At 38.3% G+C, this 27,873-nt stretch overlaps 1 pseudogene; it reads left to right on the top strand.

The window, feature by feature from the left end:
* Positions 1-216: 216 nt before the first annotated feature.
* Positions 217-27,873, top strand: part of LOC124974821 (inhibitor of growth protein 1-like) — a 28,525-nt pseudogene continuing 868 nt past the window's right edge.

Below are 27,873 nucleotides of genomic sequence, written 5' to 3'. Positions count from 1 at the left end.
TCTGGGAGCCCCCTTTTCCATGGTCTGCTAGTACATGCTGGGTACTATGGCCTGGGCAGGTACAACTTATGGCCAGATGGGTAGGATTCCTGGGAGAGCCAGGGGTCATGGGAGAACAAGAGCTCTGCATTTTGCAGATCTGTTTTTAGGGGGAGGGGTACAGGAAGCAGAAAGTCATGCAGAGTGGAGGGGGATTCAGTCCGAACCACGCTGAGTTCTGCCAACAGAAAGCAGATTCACCTGGTGAACTATGTGGAGGATTACCTGGCCTCTATCGACTCTCTGCTTTACAGCTGAAGAGAAAAGTCTCAGTGATGCAGGAAATTGAAGCAAAATGCCAAGAAATCCTGAAAGAACTGGATGAACATTGTGAGAAGTTGAAAAAAGAGACAGATGGTGTCCAAAAATGCAGAGTGCTGTGTTGCATCCAGAGAGTCCTTATTTGCTGCCAGGAGCTGGGCAATGAGAAGATTCAGATCCTGAGTCAGATGGTGGAGCTGGCAGAGAGACAGACCAGACAAGTGAACAGTCATGTGGAACACTTTGAGTCACCTCAAGAGATCAAGGACACCACCGGCAACAGCTTCAAAGCTGGCCAAGAGAAGACAAAGAACAAGACAGTTGCACAGGCAGAAAAACTGAATTACAAGCATACCCTGTGGCCACTCAACAATGTGAATCAAGTGATGAATATATCTAATAACAATCATGACCTTGATGACATCACCTCAGGAGCACTGAAGGGAAACAACGCAAAGACCTCAAAGAACAGGCTTCAGGGCCAAAGCGCAGAAGGAAGCAAACCCTGCAAACTTTCCCAGCAATGCAAATGAGCCAACATACTGTCTCTGCAATCAGGTGGCCTATGGAGAAATGATACCTTGTGGAAATAGCAAGTGCCTTCACCAGGTGGTTCTACTTCTCCTACTTAGGACTCAGTTACAAGCAAAAGGACAAATGGTATTGTACCAAGTGTCAGGGCGGAAATGAGAAAATAATGGGCAAAGCATTGCAGAAGTCCAAAAAAAAAAAAAAAAAGAGAAAGCCTTTAAGAGGTACTTTGTGGACATTCTCTAGTAGAACAGAATCAGCAGAATCAGTCAATATCTGTATTGCATTGTCGCCTATGTTGTGGAGTGTGAATTGTCAAATGTATATTTTCAGGAAAAGGTGCAGTTACCTTCTTTTGGAGGGCAGTGATTCTTTCAGCATTTTGTTTTCACTGGTCAAGTGTGAGAACAGTGGGCTGTGGATCAAAATTTCAGGATCTACAAATTATAGGCTTGAATTAAACACTTTAAAAAAAGTGTCCACATACCTTCCTGAAATCCTGCCCCCCATGATGATTGTAAGTGGTTTCAGAGTCTGAGCCTTTCACCTTGGGTTCCTGATTTTGGACCTTCAGCTCACTGAGACCTTGGTCTGACTGTGGGATGGATCTTTGAACATCACACTCAGCAAACAGAATATGCTGTGTACTCTTAGTGTGCTCAAGCATCCTGCAACACATTACCTGAAGGAAAGACTACTGAGGAGGAGAGAAAGAATGGTATGTTGATCAGGCAGCTAGGAAAGCCCTGCCACTAGTGATCCTGATTGAAGACTACCTTTACAGGTTTCCTCAGGTACATTAGAATTAGAACATCCTCAATCCCCAGGTTACTGGTTTCCATGGAAAATGATCATGTACACAGTGTTTATAAAAGACACACTAGCAAGGTCAAAGCTTCAAATCATAAAATAACTTAAGAACAAAATTGTTGCTTAGGCATCCAACCATTCATCTCAACATCATTTTGAGTCTAAGGTATGAGTGCATACCCAGGGCTCTGAACTATGCAAATCTCTATTCATTGACCTTCTGTAAGTGTAATTATGGGCCACAGATTCATGTAGTCCCATCTTTGGCTCTCTTGCCTTTGCCTAGAGCACTCCTAAGTGATGGACTTGCAGAACAGTTTTACAGAATTTGTTTTCTGCTATTCCAAGCAGAAATTTTAGCACATGAAAATATCATACCATAAGCAAACTAAGTACAAATACTAATTAATTTAAGTTAGGAAGAGGGCTAAAGTCATTGAACATCTGTTTTGACTAGCCTTCCTTTCTTCATATACTTTCTTTTTTCCTTGTGCTATAGCACTTTTTCACAACTAGATTCCTACTTAATTACCATTAAAAACAGTTTTTTTCTCTTATTTCTTTTTGTTGTGCTTGGGATTGAATCCAGTGTCTTTTATATGGGAGGTATGCACTCTACAAACCAAGTTATATCTCCAGTCACTACTTTATTTTTAATAAGGCTAGTAGTATATACTTTGTTAATAAAAAGTACCAGTGTTATGAGAATAGTTGGACTGCAAATAATCAAGATAGCAGGTCTTTATCTTTCTGGGGTACACATATCTCAGGGGGCCACCCACTTTTACTCTCAGACCATTTCTGATTGTGTCTCCATTTAACACTTTTAGCATATAATTAAATCCTTGTGCAAGTGTATTGCTACTGTTTGTAACCCATAAAGAGTGGGTACATTACTAATGTGTCCACTCTTTCTCCCTACAGCCTGTTACAGGGTTTGCTACAATATTAATATTTTATGCCCAATTGTTTGCTACATTAATACCCATTGTTGAATGGTAATTTAAATTATTTAATCTTCTAGAATTAGAGATCTAGTTAGACTTTAATGTAGGTGGCCCATGGATAATGTATTCTTAGAGTTCTTCATCCATTGTTAAAGCAACTGTGGTCTTAGCCATAGAGGAAACCCTTGCTCTAATTCTTCATACTGGGTGAGTTCAGTTTTATTCCTAAGCAAAAAATACTCCAAGTGTGGAAAACTTGTTTTTCACTCTGTTGAAAGTACTATGTAAGCAGAAGCCTTGTTATATCAGAAATACTTTATTAAATACATAAGGCATTCAGCCAATATTCAATGAACTTACCATGTTCAATATATAAACTGCTTTCATCATCCTTTGGGTTCATGCCTCCTGAAGGCATGATATTAGCACCAACATATTTTATTCAGCCTCAAAGATGAGAGGTCTCCATGTGTTGCCAGTATTGCCATAAAACACCGAGTACTTTCCTGACACCTCTTTGGTTTGTTTTTTTTTTTTTTTTTTTTTTTTTGCAGTGCTGAGGATTGAACCCAGATCCTTGTGCTTGCCAGACAATCATGCTATCAACTGAGCTATATCACCAGCTTGTTATTTAATTTTTAAAAATATTTAGTAATTTTCTACCACCTGTTCTATGTAATAGGTTCTGATCCTGGTTTGTAGAGCTAAGTGGAGTTTGTTTCTTGTCTCTCATTTTTTCCACAGTGTCTGGTAAAAACCCAAAGTTAATATCCTACTAAATGTGGAACTGTTTTATTCTGCAGTTTCATTTATTTGTACTGTTTTTGCTGGGTACATCACCTCTACCCACTCTCCAGCCCAAAAAACAAAAACAATAACAAAACAGTAAAACAAATACTACTGCTTAAAGAATAATCTTCAATGTAGTTAATTCCTCTATTTGAAAACAGAAACAGAACATCAGCATTTCCTTATTAATTTAAAAACAAATTTAGTTTTTTGAGAAGATGATAATTGTATTAAGCTGTGAAGGCTGCTACAAGAAGATACCAAAAACTGGGGATCTTATAAATAAATTTTTTTCTCATGACTATGCAAACTAGGAAGCCCAAGATCAAGGGATTCAGTATCTGATAGAGCTTTCTCTGGTTCACATACAGCAATTTCTTACTGTCCTCACATGGTGGAAAGGGGCAAGATAGTTCTCCCTTAATGACCACCCAGTGAACATAATTTATACCATCACAGTGGTGATTAGGTTTCAACATGTGTGTTTTAGGAGAAACACACAATTGCAGACCACAGCAGTAATGCTTTATACAATACAATGAGTTTGAAAATGAAGGACTAAATATAAGACCCCAGATTCCAAAAAATGACAATCCACCAGGCATCATCTGCCTTTAAGCCCAGTGAATCAGGAGACTGAGGCAGGAGGATTACAATCTTGAAACCAGCCTCAATAACTTATCTAAAACATAAAATATGACTGGTAATATAGCTCAGTAATAAAGTGCCCTTGGGTTTTATTCCTATTACCAAAATAAGCAATAGCCATATGTCTGTATAATTTATAAATTGGGGAAATTAAAAGTGATATTGGGCCAGGTACAGTAGTACATGCCTATAATTCCTGTTACTTGAGAGAGAGACAGAAGGATCACAAGTTCAAGGCCATTCTGGAAAATTATAGTGAGACCCTATCTCAAAAGAAAAAAAAAGAAAAACTGAACATATAGCTCAGAGGTAGACTGTCCTTGGGTTCACTCCCCATTGCCACATGCAAACAAAAAAAAAATCTTGGAGTTGACAAAGGCAACAGAGAATCCTCTAGTTTGCTGAATCCTGTGTCTATTGAAATTCAATTTTAAATTATAAATGTCTTTTTGGTGCTGTTTCACTGTTTTCATTTGAGTGATTACATATTGAGAAACCCTGCAGTCAAAACTCCGTATCAGGGGTTAATAGAATAAGAGTAACTTATCCTCTAGAGAAAAGTGAAAAAGATAGATAATGCTTCAAACCACAGTTCTAAGAAATGTGATCTGGGACCAGTGACATCAAATTTCAAAGGAACTAACTAGTACAAATTCTCAGGACCAACCTAGCAAACCATCTGCATGATTCTCATAACATGCTAAAGACTGAGATCCATTAGTTCAAACCACAAACTTTTAAGGGTTTTATTTTTATATAATATATGTGATTTACAGATAAGAGACTGAGTAGAAAATAGACTTGCTTTTGCAAAAATACTCCATTTAAAATATTGCCAATGTCTCTAATTGTTGAGGAAATTGTGCTTATTGTTCAGAGACATACTGCTCTGTGAAACTTTCTTAACCCTCTCTGCCACAGAATGCTGTTGTTACATTGCTGCACATGGTTCCTGGTGACAGGTACCTTGTGTGTTTGTGGATATTACTGAGAAGACTAAATAAGCAGTGCTCTTTATCACCTGCCTGTACTATCTCATTATTGCCACTCTGACAACTGTGTTCTCATTTAATTTGTGTTGACATTTCTGTCCAAAAACATTGTGAGAAGGTTATCAGTAGCACAAAACCTAGCACAGTCACCTGCTAGTGGTGGCCACTCAGTTGAAAAGTAGTGAGTGGAATTTCCACAATATGCATTCAGGGAAAGAAGAAAAAATATAGTTGATTGAGTCATTAAACAATTGTGTATTACATTGTAGGATGTACTGGGCATGAGGAGAATTAGCAGGCATTGGGTCTTAAATGACCCATGTCTTGGAAGCCATGTTTTAATAAGCTATATTCAAAATGCAAGATGCAATTAAGAAATACTAGTAGAAACTTTGAATTAATTTGGTCAGTCCCTTATGTTTTACAGAGAGGTTATTAATTGTTACTTGGAAATTATACAATATTGAATATTGATAGACTAAGTCTTAAATAACAAAAGTATTAACAAATTAAGATTTTTATAGACCAATAACCATTTCTAATTTAATTCCTAGAATAAAGAAATTTATTTCTCTCACTAAAATTATGATTACTCTTCTATGGTTTTAAACCAATAAAGATATTCTTTATTATAAACTAAATTTATCAAAATCATAGTAAGTAGGTTGGGATGTAGCTCAGTGTTAGAGTGCTTACCTAGCATGTGCAGGCCCTGGTTTCAATTTCTAACACCACCAAATATACACATATAAATGCTTTTTATTATATAAATTTTAATTTTTGTTTTCTGCATTACTAGGGTATGAACACAAGGCACTTTACCATCAAGCTATATCACAAGTCCTATTTGTATTTATTGAGTCAGGGTCTTACCAATTGCCTCCACTGACCTTGAATTTGTAATCCTAATGCCTCATTTTTTCTATTTGCTAGGATTACAGGCACACAGCATCATACCCATCCTAAATTAATATTTTAAAAGAAGTCAATTTCAATAAATATCTCCTGACACTAGATAACACTAAGTGTTGTACATTAATCTCTGAGATAATTCCTGTCTTCATAAATTAGTATTCAAGAAATGCATGGAAGCAAGTCACTCATGATATAATATTAAGGATACAGATAATTTGTTGTTGCTTCACAGAAGTGCTTCATGTCAAAATTCAACTCTAAACCAAGATTGGACATTTTGATAGAACATTTGAATTTCAGACATGATAAGAATAGTCATTTTAGAGACACAAATAGCAAAGAGTAATGCTGACAGACAATTCATAGTGTGTTTTCAAAGAACAGAATTTAATCTTACTTAGCCAAAAGTTATAATATAAAGAGGATAATAGAAACAAAGCCTAGAAAAGTAGACTGGTAAGTCTGAGGTGGTGATTAGAGTGAATGCAGTAGGCAACAAGGAGACAGAACTCTGTGTTCATTTTTTAAACTCACATTTGAATTCTGAATTAAAGGTAATGAATTTCTTGGTCAACAAACTCATCTTTTCTGGTCAGGTTTTGATCCACAGTATTAAGGCCAGGCACTGAAGCAAAAAGTCTCAGTATATAATCCTTCTGTTCTGAAGGGGTTGATAAGAACAATGATCATGAAGAATTGACTGGGATCAACTAATCTTCAAATAATGTGGTTTTCATTAATTTTGGTAAATCAAATAGTCTGCTAAAATAATACTAAAAATAGGAGTTATGACAACAAATTTATTATTAATCTAGGACAGAGATTTTTAAATGAAAAATTCTAAAGCAAAACCTTAGGCTACATAACGCCATTCCTCTTATCAAAAAATAGTGGATAAATCAGTGTATTTTAAATTCTGTATCCTTTCAAGCAGATATTTACAGAGGTTGTCCAACACCAAACTTTCTGGACACATAGGCAGTATTATTCACGTTGAAGTTCTTGGTTCAATGACAAATGCGTACCAGGAAGCACAAATGACTGGACCCCAGGGCTCCCACTACCTCTGCTGCCAGAACTATGCACAAGTCCATGCATAATGAGCTGCAGGTGTGATGGTCACCCTCTGTTCTTTCAGTCACCCCAGTAAATCCCATGTAGAGTCCACACTCCTGTAGTGTCACACATGTCTTCTCTGTCTGAATTGTCCTGTGACCTACCCTTTCCTTTCCTTGTACTGTCATGTGTTCACTAGACCCAGAACTTGCTGAGGACTATGCTAAAAAGACCAGATAATAAAGGAATACATAAAAAAATTTCTCATGTAAACTCAGTTATATTTCCCTCCAGGAATATTTGTATTTAGACTGCACAAAAAAACTCAAGCTCAAATTCTTTCAATGAAATTAAAAATGATTATTACTTATAGGCAAGTTGGACCTCCATGGTAAGGTATAGCTAAATTTAAAGGCAGGGGTTTCCCCTATCTCTCACCCTACACAAAACTCAACTCAAAATGGATCAAGGACCTTGGAATCAGAGCAGAGACCCTGCATCTTATAGAAGAAAAAGAAGGTCCAAATCTTCAACTTTTTGGCTTAGGATCAGACTTCCTGAACAGGACTCCCATAGCACAAGAAATAAAAGCAAGAATCAACAACTGGGATAGATTCAAACTAAAAAGCTTTCTCTCAGCAAAGAAAACTATCAGAAATGTGAAGAGAGAGCCTACAGAGTGGGAGAATATCTTTGCCAACCATACCTCAGATAGAGCGCTAATTTCCAGAATCTATAAAGAACTCAAAAAACCCTACACGAAGAATACAAATAATCCAATCAACAAATGGGCTAAGGAAATGAACAGACACTTCACAGAAGAAGATATACAAGTAATCAACAGATATATAAAAAAATGTTCAACATTCCTAGTAATAAGGGAAATGCAAATCAAAACTACCCTAAGATTTCATCTCACCCCAATTAGAATGGCGATTATCAAGAATACAAGCAACAATAAGTGTTGGCGAGGATGTGGTGAAAAAGGAACATTCATACATTGCTGGTGGGGTTGCAAATTAGTGCAGCCACTCTGGAAAGCAGTGTGGAGATTCCTCAGAAAGCTTGGAATGGAAACACCATTTGACCCAGCTATCCCACTCCTTGGCCTATACCCAAAGGACTTAAAATCAGCATACTACAGAGATACAGCCACATCAATGTTCATTGCTGCTCAATTCACCATAGCCAGATTGTGGAACCAACCTAGATGCCCTTCAGTTGATGAATGGATAAAGAAACTGTGGCATATATATACAATGGAATATTACTCCACAATGAAGAATGATAAAATTATGGCATTTGTAGGCAAATGGATAAAATTGGAGAATATCATGCTAAGTGAGATAAGCCAATCTCAAAAAACTAAAGGATGAATGATCTCTCTGATAAGCGGATGAGGACATATAATGGGGGTGGGAGGGGTTATCATTAGGTTTAGGGTTAGGTTTAGGGTTAGGGATAAGGAAAGTGGTAAGAATGAAGGAAAGAAGGACTGTATAGAGGGAAAAGAGGGGTCGGAGGGGTGGGGGGGAAGGAAAAAAAAATAAACATCATTGCCCTATGTAAACGTATGATTACACAAATGGTATGCCTTGACTCTATGTACAAATAGAGAAACAACATGTATCCCATTTGTATACAATAAAAAAAATAAATAAAAAAATAAAGGCAGGGGTTTCATTTCCTCACCTTCCTCCATTACTAATTAAAAGACTGACAGGTGAGGTATATCTCTGAAATTTTAATTTATGTTTCTATTTCATACCTTTTACCTTTTCCTTAATCCATTTTAGCAGGAATGTTAGCTTTTCACTGCTGTGACAAAATAATTGAAGTAAGTCCAATTAAAGAGACAAAATTAATTTTTACTTCTGGTTTCAGAAAGATCATCATACTTGGTCCCATTTCACTGGACCCATGGCAAGGCAGAACATGGCAGTGAGCACAGAGCAGAGAAAAACTGATCAGTTCAAGGTGACCAAAAAGCAGAGGCCAGGTGCCCAATATAGCTTTAAAGAGTATACCCTAAAAGTCCTATTACCTCCAGGTTGGTGCTGCTTCTAAAGATTCCACTCCCTCCAATAGTCCATGAAGTTGTAAATTCACCAGGGGATTAATTCATTATGAGATCAGACCCCTAGTGGTTCAGTCACCTCCTGAATATCCCAGCTCTGTATCCTGCTGCATTGAAGACCAAGTCTTCAAAACAAAAGCTTTAGGGACAATCCAGATCCAACCACATTAACAGGTATCCAATTTGTGTGATTTATCACCTGGGAGCAGATTCCAAGTTTCTGACATGGAAGAAAGCAAACCTTTTATGGTAATGGCCCCCTATTCCCTCCTCAGTTAGAAATGTAAGAGAAGATTATGGATGCATTGAGTACCAAAACCTCTTTCTGACAAAGGGCTGGAAGATGTGCCCTGTGTCTCCAAGTATGTGAGAAGAACTCAGGAAGATGTGCTGACTCTAAGCATGTGAAAAGACCTCAGGGGAGAGAGATGATCAGTTAACCTAGGGAGGCAGGACCTTCAGATCTTGAGTTTCTAGCTTTTACCACATTTCTTCATACCCTAACATAAAATGGAATCCACAGAATCTCCAGAAGTGAAGAATTCTCATCACCAAAGATGGTGGGCATTTCACAACATCTGACTCCTGACCAACAGAGCCTCTTCCATGATTTGATCATATGCGAGAGCCCAAATCACCCTCATCCCAATCCTAGCTGTTGAACCCAGGGCCTCACACTTGCCAGTCAAGCTCTGTGACATTGAATTAGTTCCTTTTTTTATTTTATTTTGTGATGAATTCTTGCTGAGTTGCTGAGACTGTCCTCAAACTTGTGATCCTCCTGCCTCAGTCTCCCATATAACTGAGATTACAGACATGTGTCCCCATTCCTGTTCTCTTGCATTTTCTTATGCCACCACATAAGTGAACTTGCCTAGACAAGGCATGCATGCTTCTGCCCATAACTCATGACCCAGAACTTTTCCAGTGGCTCAGTCTATATGCAAGGGGACAGGTAATTGTTTATTTTCCAAGAATAAAAGCATGAAATCTCTGGTGGATATTCAAACAAGAAGCCAAATACCAAGGAGGTTATTTATTTTGAGGATCATAAAACTGAAACACAGATGTACAGGAATGTTCCTTGACTCTCACTACCTTCATTTTTAATCACAATCTTGGTAAAAACTGCATGAGGACACCAGCATAAAACTGTGCTAAGGGTCAGGAGTCTTAAGTTTAGTCACTAAAGTGAATCAAAATACAAGAAAAAAATTTTAAATATAATTCAAGATCCTTTCAGTCTAATAACATTAACAGTAAAAAATTAAAAATCATCAATGCATTGTTTATAAATATAAATAGACATATGTCTAACTGGGGACAGGGGCACTCACTTGCAATCCCAGAGACTTGGGAGGTTAAGGCTGAGGAATGGAAGTTTGAGGCCAGCCTCAGCAGTTTAGTTTGACCTTAAGCAACTTAGTAAGACACTTTCTCAAATTTTTCAAAAAAAGGCATGTGGGGGATGAGAAATGGAGTTCAGTGATAAAGTGCCCCTGAGTTCCATCCCCAGTACCAAGAGGAAAATTGCAAGTTTATCTCACAGCTGTATATCTTAAATACTAATTAGGAATTAAGAGTCAGAGCATTTCATACATGCACATTAATGGACTATTGGCATATTGTGAAAATTAATTCTCATGACTGTTGAGAGAAAGATCATATTTCAGTATGAAACTAACACTTGCAGGCTTGGAGATTCTTCTTTGACTTGTTGTCTCTGAGCTATTTTTCAACACTGTAACATGCCTTGTTTCTGCTGCCTACCTGAAAATTGGACTGGATCCTGTTCTTTCTCTCATTTTATGAGTTCTTATCAAAATTTCAATTCTTCTCAATTCTTTCTGTATTTGACTAAAATGCTCCAAATATTTCCAGATTTTCCCCACATTCCTTATTTAAACCTCTCAGCCACAGAGCATAGTGGCTCATGCCTATAATTCCAGCTACTCAGGTTGCTGAGGCATGGAGATTGCAAGTTTGAGACCCTCCTGGACAATTTAGCAAGGCCTTGTCTCAAGTTTTTTCTGTTTTCTTCTTATTTGTGTGTATGTGAAAAAGAAGGTATAGAGTGCTGGGGAGGAAGTTCAGTGGCAGAGTGCTTGCCTGCTAGCAATGAAGTGCAATCCCCAGTGCCATAAAAACAAGGAATTAAAAGCTGGCTCTCCACATCTTACATGTCTCTAAGTTGTTCTATAGCTGGCCTTTCCCCCGAATCTGAAGAATCCCTTAGAGCTGAGGCTTGCTTCTAATCATATCAGAATTATCTGGAACAATGACAGTCAGCATGCATGCTCTGTAGTGTTTCCAATTCTGTGCCCAATTCTGTTATTGTCACTGTGTTGAGGACCACAATTCTGGTCAACATGGCATATTTTAGGTTTTCTCAGAAGTGGACAGTGGTTGGTGAGGTGATCAGTTTATTTTACTTTTCCCAGTCTGGCCATCTTCAGAGTCTGATTGTACACAGCACATCCTTTTTAGTTTGCATTACAGGCTGTAGCCTAGTGTTGATGACCTCCAGACACTTGTTCTTCTCTGTAGCACCATCTTCCTCCCTTAGGTATGGAAGGGTCCCCAACCAACTGCAGAACCTAACATGACCAGAGAGTTAGGGGAAAAAAGTTTTATTGCCTTTGAAAATCCATCTTAGTTGCTCATTTATTACCTTTCCTTTTTCCCCATATATTTTATTAGTGTATTATAATTATACATAATATAGATATTTTCTTTTTCAGTACTGGGCATTACACCAGGGATGATTTTCACTTTACTTTTTACAATTTAAATTTATATTTTATTTTAATTTTATATTTTATTTTAATTTTTATATTTTATATTTTATTTTGAGACAGGGTTTCACTAAGTTTCTTAGGGCCTCAATAAAATCCTAAGACTGGCCTTGAACTTGTGATCATCCTGCCTCAGGTCCCTGAGTCACTGGGATTATAGGTATGCACCACTAAAATTGGATTTTTTGCTTTTTGCTTTTCTCTCCTTTCCTTTTCTTTCTTTTTTTCTGTGGAACTGGATATTGAATCCAGGAGTACTGTACCACTGAGCTACTTCTCAAGATTTTTTCTTTTTATTATTAATTAATTAATTTATTTAAATTGCCCAAACTGGACTGAAACTCATGATCCTTCTTCCCTAGCCTCCTGAGTAGCTGGGATTTCAGTCATAAACCACTCTTCCTGAATCAGTCCAGTTCTTTCTATGTTTGGGTCCCTTTGCTAACTTGCCTACTGCCCTGTACTCCTGGCACAAAGGCCAGTTTATCTTTCAGGGCACCCTGGGGATCCCCCAGAGAAAATCACTTCCTCCTGCACACTGCATATTTCATGCTGCTGAATATCACCTCTTCATAAGACCTCCCCAACTTCTTCAATTGAGGTTGCCATTTTCCAAGTGTGGTCCTGGGACACAATTCCAGTAACTTCTTGTTGTGGTTTGGATCTGGAATATCGCCCATATGCTCCAGTGTTGATAGTCTGACTCCCACTGCAATGATGTTCACTGACTCCCACTGCAATGATGTTCAGAAGTAGACTTTTGGGGGCTGATTTTATCAGATTAATCCATTGAGGAGGTCATAGCTGAATGAACTACAGGGAAGTGGAGGGGAGCATAGGGGTTGAGCTGCGTACAGTGGCACACACCTGTGATCCCAGTGATATCACAAGCTAAAGCAGAACTATCACAGCACCTTCAGCCACAGCACCTTAGACCCTGTCTCTATTAATTAAGTAATTAATTAATAATCTGGGGGTATAAGTCAGTGGTAAAATACCTCTGAATTCAATCCTAGAACTAAATACAGAAAAAGAAAAGAAAAGAACTCGAGGAGAGGGGACTGTTGAAGGGAGTATGTTTTGTGGGTGTGCCCCTGGGGAATATATCTTGCCCCTGACTTTTTTGTTTCCCAGCTGCTGTGAGTTGAGCAGCTTTGCTCTGCTCTCCCATACTCTTCCTTCCTCTCTTCCCACAGGTCTGGAAGCACTGGATCCAGATAACCATGAACTGAAGTCTGTCATCATATCCTCACCTCTGACACACATAATATCCTCCTGTAACCTCTTACACTCACATAATATCTTCACTTTGTCTCTGATTCTCATAATATACACTCCTGTGACCACTGACACTCACATAACACTATCACTATGACTTCTGCCACAATCACAATATTTTCAGTGTGACTTTTCAAACTCACATAGTATCATTAATGGGGACTCTGATACTCTAATAATACACTCATTGTGACCTATACTCACCCAAATCACTCACTGTGGCCTTTGACACTCACAGAACACCTTCACTATGTCCTTTGATAATTACATACTATCCTCACTTGGGGTTTTTCATTGATCAAAATATATTCCTATGGTCTCTGGTTCTCACATTTTATCCTCACTTTGCCTATGACACTGACATAATACCTTCATTATTTACTCTTATGCTCATTAAATGTCTACTTTTGCCTCTGAATCTCACAAAACACTCTTACTGTGACATCTTCCACTCATATAATATCCTCATTTTGATAATAGGCATTCACATAATACCCTCTTGTGGTCACTGACACTCACATAGTATCCTAAATTGGCCTCTGGTCATGATATAATATCCTCAATATGACCTCTGACACTTAGTAACCCACTGTGACCTCTAACACTCATAATGTCCTCAGTGTGACTTCTGACATTCATAATTTTCTCACTCTTGTCTCTGTCCTTCACAGAATATCTTACTTCTGGCCTTTGACCTTCACAAAATATCCAAATTCTGGGCTGTGACAATCACATAATTCCTTCAGTGTAGCCTCTGACACTATATATTACCTTCATTGTGGTCTCTCACACTCATAATTCCCACACTGTTGCCTCAGAATCTCACAAAATACACTCAATGTGACTTGTGACATTCATGTAATAACCTTGGTTTGATCACAGGCACTCACATAATACTCTTCTGAGGCCACTGACTCTCACAATAATAACCTCATTGCTACCCCTGACCTGAATATAATATTCTCATTTGGCATCTTACACTCAAATACAACCTCTCTGTGATCTAAGACACTTACATAATATCTTCAATGGTGCTTCTAATACTCATATGATACCAATATTGTTGCTTCTAATATTCACAAACTATACTCACTGCAGCCTCTGACACTTATAAAATATCCTGAATTTATTACCTCCTCATTGTGACCTCTCCCATTCACATGCCATCAATATGGCCTCTGATGCTCATTTTAATTATTCACTATGTCCTCTGAAACTCACATAATGACTTCACTGCACCTTGTGAGCATCATTTAATATCCTCACATAGGCTTTGACACTGATATAATATCCACCTAGGTCCTCTGATACTCACACAGTACCCTTCCATGGCCCCTGACACTGATATAATACCCTCACTGTGTACCCTGACAAATATATAATACCCACACTGTGAGCCTTAACACATGATATTTTAACTTGGTCTCTGAAATTAGTATTCTCAGTGTGACCTCATAAACTCATATAGTATCCTCACTGTGGACTCTAACACTGACAAAATATACTGAATGTGACCATGGAAATTCATAATATCCTCACTGTTCTACTCAGTTACTTTGGTGCTGTGACTAAAAGGATCTAACCAGTACAAGTGTAGAGGAGAAAAGGCTTATTTTGGGGGCTCACAGTTTCAGAGGTCTGTGCCCATAGAAGGTCAGCTCCATTCCTCAGGGCTCAAGGGGAGGCAGAACACCATGGCAGGAGAGTATGGCACAGTGAAGCAGCTCACATTATGAACAGCACAGAGAGGTCTCTCCACTTGCCAGATACAAATACATACCCCAAAGCCAAGCCCCAATTTTCACCTCCTCCAGTCACACCTTCCCACTCTGGTTTTCTCTCAGTTAATACCTATCAGGGAATTAAATCACTAATTGGTTTTACACTCTAACAACCCAATCATTTCTCCCCAGAACATTCTTGTATTTTCTCACATGTGCGCTTTTCAGGGATACCTCACATCCAAACCATAAATTTCCATCCCTGCCCCCCAAAACTTCACAATGCAAAATACATTTTGTCCATTCCTAGAGTCTACATATTATTAACAGTTCTGAGATTGCTAAAAGTTTAACTCCAAATTCTTCCCTGAGACTCAAGGCTATCTTGCATTTTGAGCTCCTGCAAAATTGAAAGCAATATACAAGTATCCAACATATAATGGTACAGAGTAAATATTTCCATTTACAAAATTAGGGGCATATAAGGAACAGGACCAAAACAAGACTGAAATTCAGCTGGGCAAACAAGTCCTGAAACTCCACATCTGTCATATAGGGCACAAGGCATTATGATTCTCTGAGGGCTTGTATAGTTCCCCCCTCCCATGTCCATTTAGGTACAGACCATGTAGTCTTGTGCCTTGAGTCTGCTGGATTCCTGCAGATTTCCTAGGATGATGTCCCATGTTACTGGCATTTCTTAATTTCAGGGGTCTCCACTGTGGCTTTGGATTCCTCTTTACATCTGTACACTTTGATTTCTCAGGGAGTGCATTCAGGGACTCTGATGCTGCTATACTTTGAAGGTCTCCCAGGCCTTGGTGGAAGCCTCCATGAATCCCTAATTTCAGCATTGTGCATTCATGCAGAACCAGCACCTCATAGTTGATACCAATGTCTGCCACCATCTTGAGCAATAGCCAAGTCTCTGGGGATTCTTACTGAAGCAGCCTCTGAGTCTCTGGGTGGCTGAGCACATTGAAAAAACTTTCTAGCCCCCCTTGTGCATGTAGGGTGTCCCACTGGTCTCTTAAGAGAATTTTCAAATTTAATCCCTTGAGACTGATATGGATGTGGTCTTGCCAACTCCTGAGATGCCCTCAAACCATCTTTGCTATTTTCTCTAGGCAAGTCTTTAGCATTTCTTTAGGGGAAGTAATGTCTTTACCAACTGCAAATTCCTTAGCCCTAGTTTTACTCCAGCCTTTCAAGTCCCAATTTTTTAAATATTTCTGCTCTTCTTTCTGCTCCTGAATATCACAATAAACTTAGCTAAAAAATACCAGCAATATCCATGCCATAATTTAGAAATAATTTGGGCCACAATGTCTGTACAATTCATAGAGTTGTACAAGTCATAGAAAATATTGGGGCCATAGAAACTTGAAAGACCATAAAGAATACAAACTTAATAGATGTTACAGAGATAATAGAGGTTACAAGATGACAGAGGCACAGGGATTGTATGTGCCTTCATATACATACAATATGCTCTTCATAGAGGCTACTGATGCCATGGAGTTTACACAGGTCAGGTCCTTTAGGCTGTTCAGGACATAAGGGTTACACAGTTTATCCTGTTTACACAGTTCCTAGAGTCAACTGAGTTTATCAAAGAATTTTCAAGATTCTACAGGTCAAAGAGACTATTCAGAAAATTTAAGCATTTCAAGGTCTAGAGGCTATGTGGGTCATACAGATTGAGATTTTCAAAGAAGTTACTCAGTTCATAGAGATCCCTTAGGTTATAGATAGTATGCAGGCAATAGAGGCTACTCAGGTCATGGGGGCTATTCAAGATGTAGAGGATATACAGGTTGATGTCTAGGATATACCTAGATGTCTCTTAGGTAATAGAGGTAAATAGGACCATACAAGCTACATAGGAGCTACTAAGTTCATGTAGGCCATTAAGGTCACAGATGATACTCTAGTCTTATAAGCTCCTGAGATTATAAAATATATGCAGATATAAAATGTATTGATAATAGAGCACACTCAGGACATAAAATCTTCATAGAACAGAAGATCCTCAGTTTAACAGGGTGTGCAGGTAAAAGATATCATTCAGACAAAAGAGGATATGCAAGTCATAGAAGCTATGAATGGAATAGAGGTTTTGTTGGTCAGGAAGTTATATAACTCATAGGTGCTACTAAGGTTGTTTAAGTTTCTCAGGTGAAGAAACTTCTCAGCTCATAGTGTGGCCTTTGAAGTCATCAAGGCTACTCAGGCCATAACTACTGCACAGGTCATCTAGGCTACTTAGGTCAAAGAAGTTAAATAGATTACAGAGTCTATACAGGTCACAAAGGCTATGCATATTACACATGTTATACCAGTAATAGATACTACTCAATACCAAGAAGCAACATATTCACAAAATCTTCTCATGCCACAGAAGCTGACAAGTCAAAAAACTCAATTATGGGTCATCCCCTGGCCCAGGGCAAAAGGGGGGGAACCCTTTTCACCTGAAGATGCATATGTCTACTTCAGAAATGTTTCATATTCAAACAGAAGTTCTGTACACAAATCCTTTCATGCCACTAGAGGGAATGCATGGATAGTTATGGTTACTACTAAGGATGCTCAAGTAAGTCTCCCTGGGGAAGTATAAAATAAAAGAGGAAATGCAGGATTCATGTCCACTATCATCACAGCATGTTTACCTATTACTGAAACTAGACCAAAGTTAACCCTTTTTTTAAATGAGCAGCCAATCACAGGGTTATTGGAAACCAAGGCTAATGTTGCAAATTTACCCCTCTCAATATGGCCTCATGTATGGCCCTTACAAAGGGTCACCCTGGGGCATTGGAGGCAATAATGAACAGGTGTCTACATGTTCTCTGTGGTTACAATGCTCTGTCCCTTCCAACCCTCAGCAAGTTATTACTCATATTCAACCTACATATACAATTACAAATGTCTGTCAAATTGCCTTTTCTGTAGGGACCTCTGTGGTTCTGATTGTTTTGACATTAAAATGGAAGTTTACCACTCCTGTCTTGATAGAAAAATGACCATTGTCTAAGGAAATCCTGGAGGCCCTCATTCAAGAACAGTTATAACTGGGACATATTGAACCCTCTACCATTCCACGGAATATACCTCTTTTTATCATAAAGAAGAAATCAGGGAAATGGAGATTATTACAAAATTTATGAGAAATTAATAAATGTATATAATCTATGTGTCCACTTCAATGTGGATTGCCTAACCCTATCTAATCCCTCAGGATTTTTCCTTACATGTAATAGACATAAAAGACTTTTTTACTACTCCTGTCTTTCCTGATGATTGAGGTAAATTTGCTTTCACAGTTCCTGTATTCAATTATCATAAGTCTGTTGATAGATATCAATGGACATTTCTTCCTCAAGGTATGTTAAATAGCCCAACATTACATCAACATTTTGTGAATAAGGCTCTTCAGCCTTTCTGAAATTAATCCCACATATTCTTATTTATCATGATATGGATGATATTTTCATTGCTGGGCCAATACTTAACAGAAGATTCTTTAACTAAATTGCAACACTTTGTATTACAATCTGGCCTCCTTGTGGCCACAGAAAAAAAATCCAATGACAACTCCCTATTAACTATTTAGGACACAAAATACTCCAATGTTACTCATATTCCAAAATTGACTTTTTCTTCCACATTTTCCTTAGTTCATTTGCATCAATTTTTAGGACATTTAAATTGGGCCCAACTGTATATTTTTTTAACTACTGATATGTTTTCATCCCTTTTTCAGGTGTTAAAAAAGCAACATAATCCCAAAAGTTTCTTTCCAGTTAACTCCTGCACTGCCTACAGCTCTTTGCTGTGTTAATGAGAAATTATAGTTTTATAGATAGACTCCCAACACTCAATGTTCCTTTATCTCTAATAATCTTTACTTAAAAGTCTTATGTCTTCACTGCAGTTGTTGCCATTTATAATCAAGGCTTAAGTATAATAGAATGTTTACACTCTCCTCAATTTTCAGAAAGAAATGTTCTCCTTTATGCTGATATGTATGCTCAATTGATCTCAGAGTGTCACAATTGCATTTTATCACTTACATCTATCTTTTACATTTGATCTTAAAGGAACAGATGTTCATGTACTTTATCTTATGGAAAGATTTTACATTTACAATATTTACAATTTTCTTTATCAAGCTATCTTAACAAACATTTTAGCTCCTATTACTTTCCATGCACTTCTAGATGAACACCTTTCCTTAATGTGTCAAGTCTCTCATATTCCTTCTATAATCTTGTCTATTCTGATTTCCAATGGAATTTCTATTCTTACAGATAGAGGAAAAAAATGGAGTGTAATATTTATATTCATTGATAAAAAACGGACAGATTGTTACTCATGACCTCAAGCTTCTCCTCAGGGGGCCAAATTAACTGCAATTACTTTAGCTCTTTGTATGTTTTCCATTGCCTTAAGCATCATTGCAGATTCTCAGTGTAATATAATATAAAGCTGATCCCCCACCCTTTCTGCTGTAGCCATTTCCCAACCTCCAAAATAATTTTCAGTCTGTGAACTTTCTAGCTAGTTATTGGTTTATCAGTCAGCTTGCAAGTATCCTTCTCCATTTTTGGTCCCCTGTTAATCTGGCAGAATTCAACTGCTTAAGGATAACTTCCCTGCCATCTTTTCTCATGCTTTCTCTGTCCTACTCACTTTCTTTCTCTCTCCTCCTTGCTTTTCACACTCTCTCTTGCATGCACCCTTTCTCTTTTCCTCTCGTTTTTTCTGTTACCCTGCAGGGAGACACTCTGTTTGCTTAATAAAGCCTCTTATGCCGATTCCCATGTTTGGTGTGGTTTTTGTGGGTTTCTTACATTGGTGCTGTGACTCATAATGGCTCTTCCACTGTCTTTTAAGCAAGTGGAACCCCATCTGACACCCCAGTGCCCCCCAGATCCAGTCTCATCTTCCATTCGACCTGGACGCTCTGCTCTGCTCTGCATCTATCACCGGACTTCAGGTTGGTGAGTCCCTTAGGTGGTTTCCCTTAGGCCAATTTAAACACTCCTATGCTGACTTGAGAAGTGACCATTGAGTATCCAGGACCCTTGAGACAGCTGATGGATAGGGGCACCCCCAGCCACAACTTTTATAATTACAACTGGTCCCTTTAGTTGGTCTCATCTGCCCGGTGGGTTTCTGATTTTATGATGGAGATTCTCTCTCAGGGTTGAGGCTCATCTTCATGCTCGCATTCGCACTCAACCTCAAAAACCCTGACATCAGGTTTTCAAACCTCCTCAACTTTTGCCCAGCACACAGACTGATGCTTGTGTGATGACACCATCACTGTGCTACCTCCTCATCTCTGGTTGACTACTCTGTGACCTCAAGATGCTGGGGCACAGACTCAGCTGTATTAGTCTCCACCATGGGATCTGGGTCCTTCATTCTGACAGATTCACCCCTGGGATGTCTATTAGACAACTTTAGAATCCTTCATCTGACAGTTTAAAGCCATCAAAACTTAATGATATTTGGCCACAGTACCCTTTAGATAATCAATGCAAAATGGTCATGTAATGGCACACAACTTCTGTGAGTGAACAGGCAGATGGAAAGTAATTCCTTACCTTCAAGTCTCTTCTTTCTTGCTTCTTGGCTCTTCCTGCAAACTTGAACACTTCCTTTTGGCTTCTTCTCCCCCTCTTAATCTCTCCTCCTCCTCTAACTTTGACTCAGCTCTGTTTCTGCTTCCATTTCCCTGCCTAACCCACCTAGTCTTCCTGCCAGGAGGTCCCACATACACTGCTGTGGAGGGATTAACCAGCCCAACAGTCAGTGGCATGTCCAAGTAAGAAGTAATAAATAGCACCCCCATTCCTCAGAAGTAGTGGGCAATAATGTTTCACAATTTTCTGTATCCTGAATTGAACCAGGAAAAAGTGTTACAATGCCCTAGGCATCAAGTTTCTGCTAAAACCTGTTATCCCCTGTCAGATTTCAGTCAAGGCTTATATTGAAATGTAAATGGAGGAAGCCAGAATGCTCAGTGGGAGACCAGTCTCAAACTCAAGGAAAAAAAGTGTTCATTTTAAATTTCTCCTGGGCTGCAACACAGAACACTTTATCTATTCCTTTTACCTCTTCTCTCTGCCCTTCTCCTTCTCACTCTCTCATGATTTAATTAATGTCCATTACTCTTGTTTTTCTTAAGTGCTATAATTTTGAATTCACAATTTTTGTCTTTAAAATTAACTCACAAGTCTCTAGGTGGTCAAACTACTAAAATTTTGATATTTATAAAATGTCTAAAATTAATTTTTCTAGGGCATTTCTTCAAGAGGAAAGAGACACCAAATACTGTTGGTACACTTATCTGACATCTTGGTTTTCTTTTTTTTTTTTTTTTTACACTTGTCTGATATCTTGGTTTTTTTTTTTTACAATAAGATTAGTGAATTATTTTCCAGATATAATTTTCTATTATAGGACCTGTCATCAATAGGGTGCAAGTAAAATTTGTTACTTTTTACACTGAGATAAAAAATTAAATGTAAATGTATCAGATCCTCACTCTAACTCATGGTTTACTGTGAAAGACAACCAATATGACCCACCTGTTCTTCCTGTCCCTTCCCTCATTTAAGGCAATGAACACCCTTCATTTCCAGGGTAGTTGGGTGATAATGATAGCACATAGGTACTTTGACATTCTCTTACTGGGGCATTTCATTTACACTAAATTCATAAAGTTTTCATACCATTATGTCTTTGCTAGCATAGGAGAAAGACTTGACAGGATGTACTCTGATTTCTGAGGTTTTATTAGAACTCATTTGTAAAGCATTTACATATACTGGGGAGTGGGGTGTGTTGTGGGAGTGTGGTGGAGGGCAGTTGTGACTGCCAGTCCAATTTTTTTTTTATTGTTTTGGGTTTATTTATTATTTCAAGCATTCTAGTAAAATTAAGTATGCTTTTCTACCTGGCTAACCACTTCAACTAAAGCTAGTGACCATCATTGGTACTGAAGCTTAGAAGATAAGGAAAACCATGACAGTTAATGGGGAATGCTGACAACTTGTATTGACTATATTTGAAACACCTGTATTATGTAGAGACTTAGCAGTCCTGCAGTAGAACAAATTGGTATGGATACTTATGGCCATTGCTTGTGTCAGTTGTTCAAAACTATGTTTCTGTATTTACTAGATGGTCATTCTTTTGTCTTTGTGGTTTGGATACAATTTTTAAAAATCAACAGTGATAAACTCAGAAAAAGTACATTCTTATTAAAAAATGAGTTCTGAGATTCTATTGTTTATGAAATTTATATTGAAAATATAATCCCACAAAATGTTGATGAACTTTTGCCATCCTAATTGGTGAAACAACTGAACACAAGAAAACTATGCATTCAAATCTGAGAAGGATTGGTGTAAAATATGAGACATGTGCAAATACCTGGTTTAGCAAGTATAACTGTAGTAATATGATTAAAGATGTTTGAACTCAACCCAAGATAACTTTTCAAGATGTATTTTGCTCTATTATTTGTTAGTTAGATGTAAAGGGGGCAGTTTTGGTTCGTCGACAACTCCCAGAAAAGACGCTCCGCAGATACAGGTCTCACACGAGGAACTTTTATTCAAGGGGACAAAACATGTCCGCTTGGGGGAAAGGGGAAAGGAAAAAAAGAAAGAAGATGGTGCATGGTTCTTTGTATTGGAATTTTGTGGGCTGGGAGGAACCAATCACGGAAGAGAATTATTACAGACTGACTGATGGACCAATGACATATTGGAACGGTAATGTGGAAGGCAGGAAGGTTATGGCGATGTAAGCTGGAAATTCCTGTAATGGGAAAGGCGGGCTTAATGGCAGATTGACAGGTGGGTTGGGAGGGAAAAAGGTGGCTTTATACCTAACATTCCCCCATTTCCTTTTTTATAAAAAAATATTTTTTGGGTACATGGATGAAGGTCAGTCTTCTGTAATTACTTCCTGCTGGGGTGTGGACGTAGAGCTGGTATCATTGTGACAGAAAGAACTGGAGACTTGATAGTTTCTCTGGAGGCACATTTGCAGTCAGGCTCCAATCCTGGAGGCACACCTGCAGCCAGGCTCCAATTTTTGTGAGATCCTGATATTTCTGCAATACAAGTGGATTAATTGACATGAAAGTAAAGACAGGGGGTGGAAGAACTGAGAACTTGTTCCCATAACAAGGTCTAGCAAAGGCTAGAGAGGACAGGCCTTCATTTGGGAGTTTCAACTTTGTCTAGGTCATCAGGAATGTGAACACAACATTTAGTACTAGCAAACATAGATTAAGCCTATTTGTGTCTATAGGCCTTAAACTGACTAAAAACAGAAATTCTGACTCTAGCAGTTTCTCTTGATAGTTACTATTATTTTTAAATGCCCAAGAATGGCTATACTTTGGTTTTAACTGATTTGCTAGGTGTTTAAGATCAAACTGGTCAAAGTGACCTGTTCCTCTCTGTTAAGGAGTCAGCTAAGTTTCCACAGGGATAACTCATAGAGAACTTAAGAGCAGTTTCTTAGCTCCATTAGTGCAATTGGTTAGGCAGGGTCTTTTCAATGATGTGACTTTCCTTGAAAGTGCCAGGGATGTCTCCCTTTTTCTGTGACCCTCCTTTGCAGCAGATGCACTGAGTCACTTTTTCTCTAGCAGTCTCATCAATCTCCTTGCTCAGGAGGTTGTGTGACCCAGAGTTGCAAAGCTCCTTGGAGAAGTCCTCTTGTTTCCTGGGTTCAGGCTGACTTTGAGGGCAAGACCCAAATATGGAGTTTTTCTTGGCCTCTGTACTTAATTTCTATCTTTAAGTTTGATCTTAACCATCAAGCAAGTCAGTTTCTCCAGTCATAAAGTAAGAGTACTGGGCTTCAGCTTTAATGTCTATAACTTTACAGTTATTTACCCCTTTTATCTAATTGAGGTTTACATTATCTCTTCTATAGGTGATGGCTTACTATTCCAAGTTAATTTACGGTGTTCACTCTTGAAGCAGTACTTCTGCAAAACATTGATCAGGCAACAATTAAGAGTTTACAAGGAAAATACAAAATAGAATTACCAACAGTAAAACATTCAGTTTGTGCAATAGCTATCTTGAATTTTGGCTGAGTTCCATTTTTGCTACTGCATATTACACTCTTTCTTAAATGTTATTTTACATATACCCTATTGATGACAGGTCTTAGAATATTAAATGATAGGGTTACCATTACAGACAAGTTTAATTTGGAGAACAGCAGCTTGATAAACTTTCTGTTTTTAAAGGCTTGTATACCTGGAAAATATGAACACATTTAATATACAAAGAATAATGTTTTTAAGTATGTTACTCCATGGAACAACCTTATAAATTAATTAGATGTCTCTAACAAACACATTTGAGTAATCCCATACATGTTGACTCCAATTCACTCATCTTATTGTAGAAAAACCAAGATATTAGACAAGTGTACCAATAGTATTTGCTGTCTCTTTTCTGTTGAAGAAAATTCCTAGAAAAGTTGATGTTAGACATTTTATAAACATTAATATTTTATTAGTTTGACCACTTAGAGACTTGTGAGTTAATTTTAAGGACATTTTACTTTATTAGTATACCCAATTTAAATTGAACCTCATTAAATCACATGAATTAAAAATATTTGGATCCATTTTTAAAAATTTAATTTTTATGCACGCTTATATTTAACACAAAAGTAAAGGCCTTGTAATATTTATCTCCTTTGCAATGTAACAGATGTTCAAAAATAACTCGAGTTGGATAAAAAGAACTGATCAAAAATCATTAACCTAGGTCTGTAGGATCAAAATTGTGAGCTCAAAAATACAGCATTTAAGAAAAATACAGTCCTGGAAGAAAAATGATTATGGTTATTAATTAAAGCATGAGAAAATGAGAAGGAAAGTAAAGGCGAAAGGGAGAAAAGAATTCTGAGTTGTAGCCCAGGAGAAATTTAAAATGGACACTTTTTTCCTTGGGTTTGAAACTGGTCTCCTACTGAGCCTTTCTTCATTTACATTTCAATGTAACCCTTGACTGAGATCTGATTCTGAAAGGGGCTAATATGTTCTAGCAGAGACTTGATGCTTAGGACCTTTTAATTTCTTGAGTCTGTAGGGAGAGCTAAGATAAGAAAGAAAAGATTTGAAAATAAGGAATTAGCCAAGAGAATGTGTTCAGGTTTTACTCCCTCCATGTCAGCCACCTCCAGTAAAGGAGCTAGAATGTGTGTACGAGACCGCATGGTTGGGGAACTTGGAGGGCTGAATGAAGAAGCTGAAGGAGAAACAGAATGAGGTGAACTTGGAAGGGAAAGAAAGGTTAAAAGGTGGGGGAGAAGCCAAGAGAGGTTTAGCAAGAAAGAAATAAAAAGCAAAAAGGGGAAAAGTTTCTTTCCATTCACCAGGTTGCCCATATATGTACTTAATTATAACTAGCATAATTAGACCTACAATTTTACTTAGTATAAAGCTAGAATTTAGGGTGTCATAAATAGACCATTCTGACTTACTATCTAAAGGACAATTTAGCTCTGATTCAGGGAATAGGTGAAGGGGTTTGGGATGATTTAATAAGCATCTCAGGGGCGAGTTTGCTGGGCTGGATGTTTTGAATTTCATGGTAATCTGAGACCCACCTGGGTAGTGGATTTGGTGTCCCAGAATCCACGGTGCCAGGCAATGAGAGGTTAAAAACATTGATTAGGTCGTCACCCGAAATCACTGTTTAACTGGGCAAAAAGCCAAGAGAGAGTTTGAAGACCTGGCCAGGGTTTCAAGAGAGAGCCACGAGAGAGGGGAGGAAAAGCCACAGGGCAGCGAGAGGGACTAGCAGCGGCAGAAGTGAGTGGGCTTCAAACCCTGAGAAAGAATCACAGCACCATAAAATTCAGACATCCACCCAACAACTAAGACCAATTATGAGGACCAAGGAGGTACCCCCACACCTCAGCAGTTGAGTGGCAGGAGCCACGAGGGGTGAAGCCACAGGGTGGCGAGAGATGAAGCCACTGGGTGGGCAGCAAAAGGCTGCAAGCCAGCGGAGGGAGCCGGGGACTGGCTGCTTTATAATAAGGAGGGGGGCTGCAGCGGACTGCAGGTGGAGGTGCGGGTAGCCGAGATGTGTTTAAATGGTCAGGGACCTGCCTAAGGGGAACTCACCAATTTTGGAGTCCGGTGTTGTATGCAGAAAACTGGGCATCCAGGTAAATGGAAGGTGAGCCTGAATCTGCGGGTGCAGGAGAAATCAGGTGGGGTTCCGCTTGCTTAGTCAGCAGAAAAAAAACACCCATCCCGGGTCTTTCGGCACCAGATGTTAGTTAGATGTAAAGGGGGCAGTTTTGGTTCATCGATAACTCACAGAAAAGACGCTCCGCAGATACAGGTCTCACACAAGGAACTTTTATTCAAGCGGACAAAACGTGTCTGCTCAGGGGAAAGGGGAAAGGGAAAAAAAGAAAGAAGATGGCACACGGTTCTTTGTATTGAAATTTCACGGGCTGGGAGGAACCAGTCACGGAGGAGAATTATTACAGACTGACTGATGGACCAATGACATATTGGAACGGTAATGTGGGAGGCAGGAAGGTTACGGCGATGTAAGCCGGAAATTCCTGTAACGGGAAAGGCGGGCTTAATGGCAGATTGACAGGTGGGTTGGGAGGGAAAAAGGTGGCTTTATACCTAACATTATTATCTTTAAGTTTTTTATGCACTAACAAATGTGAACTAAAAAATGATATATGTCAAATAAATAAGTAAATGAAAGGAAGATCAATAGAGTAGAGGGAAGAGAATAGAGGGAGAGGAAGAGATAGAGAAGGAGAGAGGGAAATCTGAAGGTCACTATATACCAAAATGGAATAAATAAAATTCCATGCTTGTTTGATTTTGTCCAAATGAACCAAATTACTATGTATGGTTGTTATTCTCCAAGTAAAAAAGAAAGAAAAGGCAATATATGGTTAGTTTTATTAGAACTCTACAGATAATAAAAGAATTCTAGTATATATCAGTGTCATCACATACTTCAAATAAAAAGTCAATTAATTCCTGCAAAAGGTTGTATTTAATTTAATTTATGAAATCAAAACAGTCACTAGAATTTTATTTAGTCAAAATTTAACCTGACATCACTCTGAATGCTAAGTTAATATTACTCATCATATTCTATCAACTGAAACAGTAGCTGTAACTCTCAATGTCTACACACACACAGATGCACCCACACAGAGAGACAACAAACATAGACTGAATGAAATAGAATTATAAAATTATAGTTCTGTTGCTCTTGGGCAAAAAACAACAAAAATTTCTGCATGATATTATGTCCTTTTGCTCTTTGGAGCCATTATTAGTAGCATTTACAAATGTCTGCCCTTTGAATAACTATTTTATAACTCAACCTAAAGATCTCAGTGTGGCATTTAACATTTTGAAAACAATGTGCAATATTTTAGTTGAAATTTACTCAAAGTCAAATTTTAGTCAAATAAACAGTTAATGGGCAGTTAAAATATAATCCTTTAAGTTTTTAGCCCATTGAGATAATTCAGAACAAAGCTTGAAATATGAAAAAAAAAAAATGCAATGACTTTTTCTTGCATAAATACTCATGAAAAAAAGACACTGAAAGGGAGGATCAGAAAGAGTACCTGGAAACATTTAGGTTTTGCAATATTCTATTCTCCAAGAGCAGACCCAGAAGGCACTGACTGAAGTTTCTGCCTCAGGTCCCTAGGGGGCACAATTGGCACTGGATCCCCGGTGAAATTGCAGGCAAGTGGGAGGGACAAGTTTGAAAATAGAAGAGCATGAGGGGGCATGTTGGGCCTATGCCATGCAGGCTACACCAAGATGGCACCTGACAGCCAGACAGAAGTTGTTTTGATTACATCAGTAGTGAGGAAGTTGGTTAACATAAACACACTCAGGTGATTTATCATTGGCTGTATTTAATTAAGTCCATGCACACAACGTGTGCACAT

The sequence above is a fragment of the Sciurus carolinensis genome, unplaced genomic scaffold (assembly GCF_902686445.1).
Source record: "Sciurus carolinensis unplaced genomic scaffold, mSciCar1.2, whole genome shotgun sequence".
Classification (NCBI taxonomy): Eukaryota; Metazoa; Chordata; class Mammalia; order Rodentia; family Sciuridae; genus Sciurus; species Sciurus carolinensis.
This window is presented reverse-complemented; position numbering and strand designations above follow the sequence as displayed.